At 42.2% G+C, this 10,674-nt stretch overlaps 1 non-coding gene across 1 annotated transcript; it reads left to right on the top strand.

The window, feature by feature from the left end:
- The first annotated feature begins 5,818 nt into the window (after nucleotides 1-5,818).
- TRNAG-CCC (transfer RNA glycine (anticodon CCC)) lies at nucleotides 5,819-5,891 on the top strand. Its single transcript has one exon. It is a non-coding gene; the product is annotated as a tRNA-Gly (tRNA).
- Nucleotides 5,892-10,674: the final 4,783 nt, after the last annotated feature.

Below are 10,674 nucleotides of genomic sequence, written 5' to 3'. Positions count from 1 at the left end.
TCTTTAATTTTGCACCCGTGAGACACTTAACTCACCCTAGTCATGGCGCTGCTGCACTGTGAGCATCCTGAGGTCATATCTCATCTGTCTTGTTCACTGCTGCATTCCTAGTATGTGGTACCCAGTAGGCCCTCCACAAATATTTGTTGAAGGGTACATGAATGATTGTATTTGGGCATCGTACCTGGGCTCTCTGGCCTTGCTGACCTCATGGTGATTATTTACACCATTCCCACAAGAAAGGACATGCAGCGCCTGCCTTGCCCTGGAGTAGGATTCATTGTCAGGAATCAGCCTCTTGTTAGTAGCAGTCTCATCCAATTCACATACCACACAACTCACCACTTTAAATCGCACAATTCAACCGTTTTTAAAATATATTCAGAATTGCACAACCACATATGTCCAGAGTCATACAGCCACATACATACACATATTATAGAACTATTATAGCTCTACAGTGTTTTACTATCTCAGCAGGACAAACACCCCTAAACTGCAATCCTTTTTCTTAGCTATTATCATCTGTTTATTCTTTTTCAAAACACTGACAATATTTTGTCAGTTTTCAAATACGGATTCATCTGTAGATTGGAATTGCATTCAATCTATATAAATATTAATGGAGGGTAACTGACATTTTTAAGTGTTGTCTTTGTAGCAGGAATATTCAAGCCATCTTTATCTCTTAGTAAAGTTTAAACTTTTTCTTTAGGAGGCTCCTGTACATGTCTTTTTAATGTTAGTGCTAGAGATCTTATGCCCCTGTAGATGAGGTTTTCTTCCCAATGTATCTTCTGTTAGAAAATCAATAGACAGGGAATTCCCTGGCCGGTTCAGTGGTTGGGACTCTGTGCTTTCACTGCTGAGGGAGCAGGTTCTATCCCTGGTCGAGGAACTAAGATCCCACAAGCCATGTGGCATGGCCAAAAGAAAGAAAGAAAAGAAAATCAATAGGCAAGTGTTGTGTCTTGTATTTATCCTGTATTCAGCCACTTTACCGAGTGCCCTTTTTAAGTCTAGGGTTTTTACATTATTTCTCTTAAGTTTTCTAGGCATGTCATCATTTCATCTGCATTCCTCTTAATTTTTGAAATCTCTACATGAAACAGCACTCTAGTTAGTGTTTCCCTGACTCCTGTTATGCAAGTCCATTTGGTTCTTCCTTGATGCTCTCTGTTAGGTCTCTTCTGCTTCTCTTTTTCCTTCCTAAGTCCCAAAGAACCCTCATCCAGTGACCTAGACCGTTCCCAGTCTAGCCCATTCCTTTCCCCTCACTTCCCAATCCATCTTGCCACCTTCCCTCCCTCCCAGCTCCTCTTCCTACATCATTTAGAACTACATCTGTATTCATGAAGACTGTCAGTTTCAAGTGGCAAAAAATCCAGCTCAGACTGGGTTGAGTATTGGATCACACTTCTGAAAAACTTGACTGGATCCAAGGGTTTTATGCTGATATCAAGACTTGCTCTCCAGCTCTATTTTCTTCCAAGATGAGTTAATCCTCAGACAGATTTTCTCCTTGAGATCGCTTCTAGGTACTACAGGCTAACATCCTACAGTTTATCAATGTCAGTGGAATAAGAGGGCTTTTCTCTCCCAAGGATTCTTTTAAATTCCAGAACGAACTGTTGTCAGACTGGCTTGGGTAAAACATACAGCATCTGTGCTAATAATAACCCGCTCCCTTTGCTTAGTGCTCCTGCCATAGTACTTATGTTTATCGGAGGCTTTCAAAATCTTGTATATTTTTCTGTAAAAGAGTGGTTTGTTCATATATAAAATTTTAGGGGGAAGAATTGCTTCCCATGAATAAATTAACATTTCCACCTGGAGCCATTGCTGTCCCTTTAAAGACTAGAGGCCTTAGAGCGGCAAAGGCCTTGAGCAAAATCCCAACCTAGAAACCATTAAGGAAATGACTTCCAATCAAATTTAACTCTATGCAAATTGAAAACAAAGTTTGGAAACTCCTAAAAAATGTCAAAAGGCAAGAAAGAAACTGAGATAATTATTTGCAACGTGCGACAACGGGCCAATTTCCTTAAGTTATAAAGAGCTCTTACAAATCAGTAAGAAAAAGATCCACAGTCCAGAAAAGGGCAGGGAGGAGAGAGACAAGGATTAAAGACGAAGAAATTCAAGTGGTCTTTAAGCATAAGAAAAAAAAAGTCTCAACCTTCTTTACAACTAAAAGAAAGTTGCAGCAATCAAGACTTTCAATAATACGCAGTGGTAGCTGGCAGGCCATATTGTGATGGAACTAATAAGCATCTTTGGGCCCTGCTGGGAATGTAAATTTGTGCATCTTTGATGGAGGACAGCGTGGCAATGTTGAGCAAATTATAAAATGCACATAAACCTTGACTTAGCAATTCCACTTAGGAATTTAGTATCCCACAGTTCTTCATATATGTGTACCTCAAAGTCAAGTGTACGGCGTTATTTATAGTAGCAAAAAACTTGAAACAACCTAAACACTAATCTCTGGGGTCTGGTTCAATATTTTATGGTGAATTCACACAACAGGAACCTACGCGGCCATGAAAAAGACCATTAGCCAATACAGTTGTGTACCTGGAGCATCTGCCACCTGCCGAGGTCATTTTGAACACCTCTCTCTTCTATACAATAAAATTATTTTCAGTAATAATCATGAAATTAGACAACAACAATAGTCAGAACTAAAAGTGGAGAGAGTTAAATTTGTCTTATTTCACTTTTTATTGGGTTGGCCAAAAAGTTCGTTCTGTTTTAAGTAAAAGTAAAAGACGCTTTTCGTTTTCACCAAGAATTGTATTGTACAACATATTCACTAAACGAATGAACTTTTTGGCCAACCCAATATATGTAAAATCATGCCAGTAAAAAAAAAAACTTCAAAATTAAAATATTTCAGTACAAAATAGGAAAAGAAGTAATGGATCAGTACTTTTTACTTTCGTTAATGTGTTTTGTGACAAAAGGGGAAAAAAGTTATGCCTACATATTTTCTGTCACAGTGATGAACAGTAACATTACATTTTGAGTTTTTAAACCTTAACTTCTGCAAATTTTGCCAACGTCTTCATGGCTACTGATCTTTTTTGCATATGCATGTTCAACAGATGTGAAGAAACAGCCCATGCAAGCAGTTAGAAAAAGTCTTAAACATAAGGATAAACTTGGTAGATACTCATAAAAATTCGTTTTCACAATACATTCCAGAAAAATGCAATATCTTCCGTGTCTATTTCTTCAGCTCAATTCTTGCAACTTTCCAATGTCTCCAGAGATGAAAGTTTCCAGCACAACAATTTTATTAGAGAATTCACTATATTCAGTGAAAATTTCTGAAGGTTTTCTTCTGTAAAAATCAGTGAAAATGGCTGAATGACAGCAACTGTGGAAATAAATGAAGACCAACCGAATGAGAGCAAACAAAGGCTATTTATTCAGAGCTTGGGACAACAAGGGAGTCAGCCACCATCGTTTGTGTTTGGGCAGGGAATCAAAGGCCGGGAGAGCAGTGAGAAAGCCTGCATAGTGGGGAAAAAGGGAAGGCATCAGGGATGCCTCAACTGGACGTTGTTGGCACAGGGAACTGGACATGGGCTAACTAGAAGCAGGGCATCCTCTGTGATTATCTAAGGGTACATATTCGGCCTTCTCTAATTGGTCCTAAGTTGGAAGTGGGGACAAAAACTAGGGAAGCTGGCAGTTTTTCATCAAGTCCTGGCCATTTTGAGCCAACAGTTACGGAGTTATTGTTTGGCTTTCCTGGATTATTACTGGAGATGGATGGCAGGTTGGCTTCCTGGGCTGTGTGTTATAGGTACGGTGTTGGTTTCCTGAGCAGGTAGCTACAGGTTATGGGTCAGAGTTCTGATTTTATACATGGTCTGGCCGTTGTCCATTTATATATTCTGTCTCTTGTGTACACTGACGTTATTTCATTCTTTGCTTTAGAACAAGCTTCCAATCATGGGTGGAAATAAAATGTCAGGGTTTAAATGCCTTGATTCTTTTTTTTTTTTTCCAGTAAAACCATTCTCTTTTGTCTTTTCTCCTGTCACTCTTCTTTGAAATTTGGAAGTTGTCTGATGTTTTCTCATGATTATTTCAGGTTTATGGGTTATTGGGAAGAAAACCACAGAGGTAGAGTGTCATTTTCATCACATCACATTGAGGGTATGTCCTATAAACATAATTTATGACTGGGACTTTCCTGGCGGTCTAGTGGTTAAGAATCCACCTTCCAATGCAGGGGATGCAGGTTCGATACCTGGTCGGGGAACTAAGATCACACACGCAGTGGGGCAAGTAAGCCCGCACATGGCAACTACTGAGCCAGCACACCACAACTAGAGAGAAGCCCACATGCCGCAACAAAGAGCCCGTGCACCTCAGCTTGCCGCAACTAAGGCCCAACGCAGCCCAAAATAGAATAAATATTAAAAAATAAATCGAAAATAACCCCATAACTTATGACTGTTGATGTTGACCTTGACCTGACCTCTTTTTAAATTAAAAAAATATATATTATGACACCAAAAGAACTGTTACACCTGATGTGTTCAAGTTTTCAAGATACAAGATCAATATACAAAAAAGTCAATTGTATTTCTGTATATTAGCAATGAAGAATCCAAAAGCGAAACCAAGAAAATAATTCCATTTACAAAAAGTATCAAAAAGAAGAAAATAATTAGGATTTTTGTTAAATACTAATTATTATTAAATAATAATTGTTAAATAGGAATTTTGTGAAAATTTTGTTAAATTTAACAAAAGAACTGTAAGACTTGTACACTGAAAACTGTAAAATACCATTGAAAGAAACTGAAGAAGACCCAAATAAGTGGAAAGACATGTTCATGGAAAGAACGATTTAATACTGTTAAGATGGCAATGCTCTTAAACTGATCTAAAGATTCAGTGCAATCCCTATCAAGATCCCTTCTGGCTTTTTGCAGAAATTGACAGGCTGATCCTAACTCAGAATAGCCAAAATAATCTTGAAAAAGAAGAATGAAGTTGTATTACTTAAATGTCCCGATTTCAGAACTTACTACAAAGCTACTGTAATTAAGAGAGTGTAGGGACTTCCCTGCTGGCACAGTGGTTAAGATCCGCCTGTCAGTGCAGGGGACACGGGTTCGAGCCCTGGTCCAGGAAGATCCCACATGCCGCGAAGTAACTAAGGCTGTGCGCCACAACTACTGAGCCTGTGCCATGGAGCCCGCGAGCCACAACTACTGAATCCTGCGCGCCTAGAGCCCGTGGTCCACAAGAGAAGCCACCGCAATGAGAAGCCCGCACACCACGACGAAGAGTAGCCCCCTGCTCGCCACAACTAGAGAAAGCCAGCGCTCAGCAACAAAGACCCAACGCATCCAATAAATAAATAAATATTAAAAAACAAACAACAAAAACAAAAAGATGGTGCAGAACTGGTGTAAGGATAGAAATGTAGATCAGAGGAATAGAATTGAAAGTCCAGAAATAAACCCATACATTTATGCTCAACTGATTTTCTACAAGGTTGCCAAGACAATTCAATGGGGGAAAGAAGAACTTTTCAACAAATGGTGCTGGGACAACTGGATATCACATGCAAAATAATGAAGTTGGACCCTCATATTGTATTTAAAAATTAACTCAAAATAGGCCAACTATAAAATTCTTAGAAGAAACATAGGTGTAAATCTTTGTGACCTTGGGTTAGGCAATGGTTTCTTAGATAGGGCACCTAACAGACAGATGAATTTGGCTTCACTGAAATTAAAAACTCCTGTGCTTCAAAGGACACTATCAAGAAAATAAGACAGGGACTTCCTCCCTGGTGGTCCAGTGGCTAAGACTCTGCACTCCCAGTGCAGGGGGCCCAGGTTCGATCCCTGGTCAGGGAACTAGAGCCCGTGCACTGTAACTGAAGATCCTGCGTACTGCAACGAATATCCTGCATGCTGCAATTAAGACTCAGCACAGCTGAATAAATATTAAAAATAAAATGAGAAGACAACGTACAGAAAAGGTAAATATTTGCAAATCATTTATCTATTAAGAGTCTAGTATCCAGAATATGCAAAGAACTTTTACAAAACAACAATAAAAGGATGGATAGTCCAATTTTAAAATGAGCAAAGGATTTGAATAGACATTTCTCCAAAGAACATATACAAGTGGCCAAAAAACACATGAAAAGATGCTCAGCATCATCAGGCATTAGGGAAATGCAAACCCAAACCACAGTGGGATACTGCTTCACACACACTAGGATGGCTATAATCAAAAAGAAGACAATAACAGGTGTTGGCCAGGTTACGGAGAAATTGGAAGTCTTGTACATTTCTGATGGGAATATAAAATGGTGCAGAGACTTTGGAAAATTTGGCAGTTCCTCAAAAAGTTAAACATAGAGTTACACATAACTTACCAGCAATTCCACTCCTAAATATATGCCCAGGAGAAATGAAAGCATATGTACACAAAAACTTTTACATGAATGTTCATAAGGTGATTGTTCACAATAGCCAGAAAGTGAAAACAACCCAAGTGTCCATCAGTAGTGACTTAAGATTTTTTTAAAATTTATTATATTTTATTTATTTTTGGCTGTGTTGGGCCTTCATTGCTGTGCGAGGGCTTTCTCTAGTTGTGGCGAGCAGGGGCTGTTCTTCATTGTGGTGCGCGGGCTTCTCATTGCAGTGTCTTCTCTTGTTGCAGAGCATGGACTCGAGGCAAGCAGCCTCAGTAGCTGTGGCGTGCGGGCTCAGTTCTTGTGGCTCGCGGGCTCTAGAGCGCAGGCTCAGTAGTTGTGGTGCACGGGCTTAGTTGCTCCACAGCCTGTGAGATCTTCCTGGGCCAGGGTTACAAACCCATGTCCTCTGCATTGGCGGGAGGATTCTTAACCACTGCACCACCGGGAAGCCGCGAGTTAAGATTTTAAGCATGATCTAGTGATAGCCTGCTGGGCACTGAAATGCCAAGAACTCCAAGCTGAATCATTGAGTAAAAATATCAAATGCAGAACTTTATATACCATATGATACACTTGCATAAATGTGTACATGTGATCATACCCCTACACACAAATTAACACCATACTTGTTATGGGTACATATACAGGCACGTACACGCATAGAAAAAAGTCTGGAAGGAAACACAGCAGGAAAATAATGGTGGACCCCTGTGGGGAGAGACCTAAAGAGGAGGTGGGCTTAAGGATGCCAATCTTAGCTATAATATTAGTACTAGCACTTAATGATGCCACTGGTGCCAGGCACCTTTCCAAATGCTTTACAGGTATTACTATCCTCGTAACAGCCTGGGGAGGTGGTACCGTAATCCTCCCAAGTTGGTTTTTTTTTGCGGTACGCGGGCCTCTCACTGCTGTGGCCTCTCCCGTTGCAGAGCACAGGCTCCGAACGCGCAGGCTCAGCGGCCATGGATCACAGGCCCAGCCGCTCCGCGGCATGTGGGATCTTCCCGGACCGGGGCACGAACCCGTGTCCTCTGCATCGGCAGGCGGACTCTCAACCACTGCGCCACCAGGGAAGCCCTCTCCCAAGTTTTCTACAGCAGGAAACTGAGGCCCAAGAGGGGAGCCACTTGCCCATGGTCCTTCTACATCCTATAGGGATCATGGTGGGGGTAACAACCCAGATACCTGCTCCACAGAAGTCTTTTAAATAGAATACAACTTGACAAACATAAAATTAGTTCCAGGACTTCCCTGGTGGCTCAGTGGTTAAGAATCCTCCTGCCAATGTAAGGGACATGGATTCGAGCCCTGGTCTGGGAATATCCCACATGCCGCGTAGCAACTAAGCCCGTGCGCCCCAACTACTGAAGTCCGCACGCCTAGAGCCCGTGCTCCACAACAAGAGAAGCCACTGCAATGAGAAGCCCGCGCACCACAAGGAAGAGTAGCCCCCGCTCGCTGCAACTAGAGAAAGCCCGTGCGCAACGAAGACCCAACGCAGCCAAAAGTAAAAATAGTTATTAAAAAAAAATTAGTTCCAAGCCTGGAAGGGACCAGCTCTGAGTTTCACAACAAAGCCACCTGCAGTTCCACTGCCTCCAAAAACCTGAACGTTGTAATTCTTTTTAATTTAGCAAAATTTTCTTTTAAAAAAATTTTATTGAAGCATAGTTGATTTATAATGTATTAATTTCTGCTGTATAGCAAAGTGATTCAGTTGTACACCTATATATCCTTTTTCATATTCCTTTCCATGATGGTTTATCACAGGATGTTGAATCTAGTTCCCTGTGCTGTACAGGAGGTCCTTGTCGTTTCTCCATCCCTATATGTAATAGTTCTGCATCTGCTAACCCCACCCTCCCAATCCTTCCCTCCCCCACACACCCTCCCCCTTGGCAAACACCAGTCTGTCCTCTCTGTCTCTGAGTCTGTTTCTGTTTTGTAGGTATCTGAACACTGTAATTTTTTTTTTTTTTTTTTTTTGCGGTACGCGGGCCTCTCACTGTTGTGGCCTCTCGCGTTGCGGAGCACAGGCTCCGGACGCTCAAGCTCAGCGGCCATGGCTCACGGGCCCACCCTCTCCGCGGCATGTGGGATCCTCCCGGACGGGGCCACGAACCCGTGTCCCCTGCATCGGCAGGTGGACTCTCAACCACTGCACCACCAGGGAAGCCCTGAACATTGTAATTTTTTTAATGAGGCACACATGCATGATATTTGCTTCTGAAAATGAATAAAATGAAAGTAAGAGAAATCTCTGGGCAGAGCCAGAGTCTCCATATCCTGGATCTTGACGTTGCCCTGTCAACTTGCTTCCTTGAAGTTGGAGGATGTAAAGTTTTCCAAACAGAATCAAGAGAGGATTCCAAGAGGATTTCTGCTAAGCTGGATCTAGGCTGGGAGGTCGGGAGAATTTTTACTTTTTTAGCATAGCTCACTGAAGGACCTCATGGCGACCTGTCAGGAACGTAAGTGACTAATCAAAGATCAGCAGTAGCTGTAACATAATCTCGAGCGAGGTCCAGTTTCCAGTTCTTATCACTCTCCAGCAGCCCCGTGTGCACACAGCGGGGTGGCCATAGGACGCAGTCACTGCCTCCCGTGATAAATTATGAATACTGCTCCGCCCAGCAAGGTAGAGTCACCTCATACTTTGCTACTGAGCGTCAGTGCTCGCGGGAGCATAAGCCAGTGGGAAGCAAACTTTGAATGGCTTAAGCGGAATCATTGCTAACAACCCAGTCTCTTCTGTGCAGGATGGCATCCAAGGTAATGGGACTCAAGGGTGGCCTCCCTGTGACATTCTCTTTTCTACCTGGAGCCACCTAGACACAGTAATACCTGGGCTTCCATTAGGCATGGGGAGAAAATTTTATTTAAGGCAGTCTTTGGATGCCTCCCTTTTGTTGGTTGGAGGAGGTGTGATCACTGAGAACTGAAGTGTGGTGTGTTACAGATTCATTTCAAATTGGTCTAGAGCAGAGCCTTCAATCAAACATTCTGTGGTGATGGAAGTGGTCTGTATTCTTGATGTCCACTGTAGTAGCCCCGGGCCATGTGTGACCTTTGAGTGGTTGTGATCTGGCTGCTGTGACTGGAGAACTAAATTTAAAATTTTCTTTATCCTAATAGCCACATGTGGCCAGTGGCTACTGTGTTGAGCAGCCCAGCTAGAACCTTAAATAATAGATGGTGACCTAATAGTGAAGAAAATCGTAGGTAATTTTTGCCCTTAGATGTAAGACTACCTGTAAATTTTCTTTTTTATCCCAGATATATTGTGTTTATTCTTAGACGTGGTAACTCCAAATTATCCCAGGTAAAAATGACCTTAAAAAGCGAAAACAGATATTTTCATTAGCCTGTAGACAATGAGAAAATTCTCCTGAGGTGACGGAAGATAGAATTTGAGTGTCAGACCTATTGCCTTTTTCCAGGAATTAATTAAAAGGCATAAGATCTAGAAGGACAATTTTTTCTGGTTCCGCCCCCTTTTTTTGGGCATAACCGTCTCATACATTATCTATTCAGAAAAAATTATTTGTTGAAGGATTATTTCTCCTCTAGACAGTCAAAAAGGTTACAGAAGCATTTATATATATAGTTAGAATAATTTAGTAGCTGGCCACAGAACCCTCCTGCACAATGAAGAAACTCTAGATACAGCTTGTCATTGAGCTGTTCAGTCAATGATTCATTTCTATATAGCACCTAATACTGTCTCCTTGGCAACCGGTAACTCCAAAAGGCACTGTCCTTGACCGAAAATGTATTTGAATGCCCAGAGGTCCTGGTTTTACTTGCCATGCCTGCATTATATCTTTTTTTTTTGTCTGTGTTGGGTCGTCTTTGCTGCGCGCAGGCTTTCTCTAGTTGTGGCGAGTGGGGGCTACTCTTCGTTGCGGTGCGCAGGCTTCTCATTGCGGTGGCTTGTTGTGGAGCACGGGCTCTAGGCGCGTGGGCTTCGGTAGTTGTGGCTCACAGGCTCAGTAGTTGTGGCGCAGGGGCTTAGTTGCTCCACGGCATGTGGGATCTTCCCGGACCAGGGCTCGAACCCGTGTCCCCTGCATTGGCAGGTGGATTCTTAACCACTGAGCCAGCAGGGAAGCCCCCTGCATCATATCTTAAAATAGGAACTCTGGAAGCCTGATTCACTGGGAGACATAATTTGGTTGATTGGTGGAGAGGAGTATCCACTGTGGATG

This window comes from Lipotes vexillifer, unplaced genomic scaffold (assembly GCF_000442215.2).
Source record: "Lipotes vexillifer unplaced genomic scaffold, Lipotes_vexillifer_v1.1 scaffold236, whole genome shotgun sequence".
Lineage (NCBI taxonomy): Eukaryota > Metazoa > Chordata > Mammalia > Artiodactyla > Lipotidae > Lipotes > Lipotes vexillifer.
The sequence above is the reverse complement of the archived record's forward strand: the minus strand, read 5'-3'. Positions and strand labels throughout refer to the sequence as shown.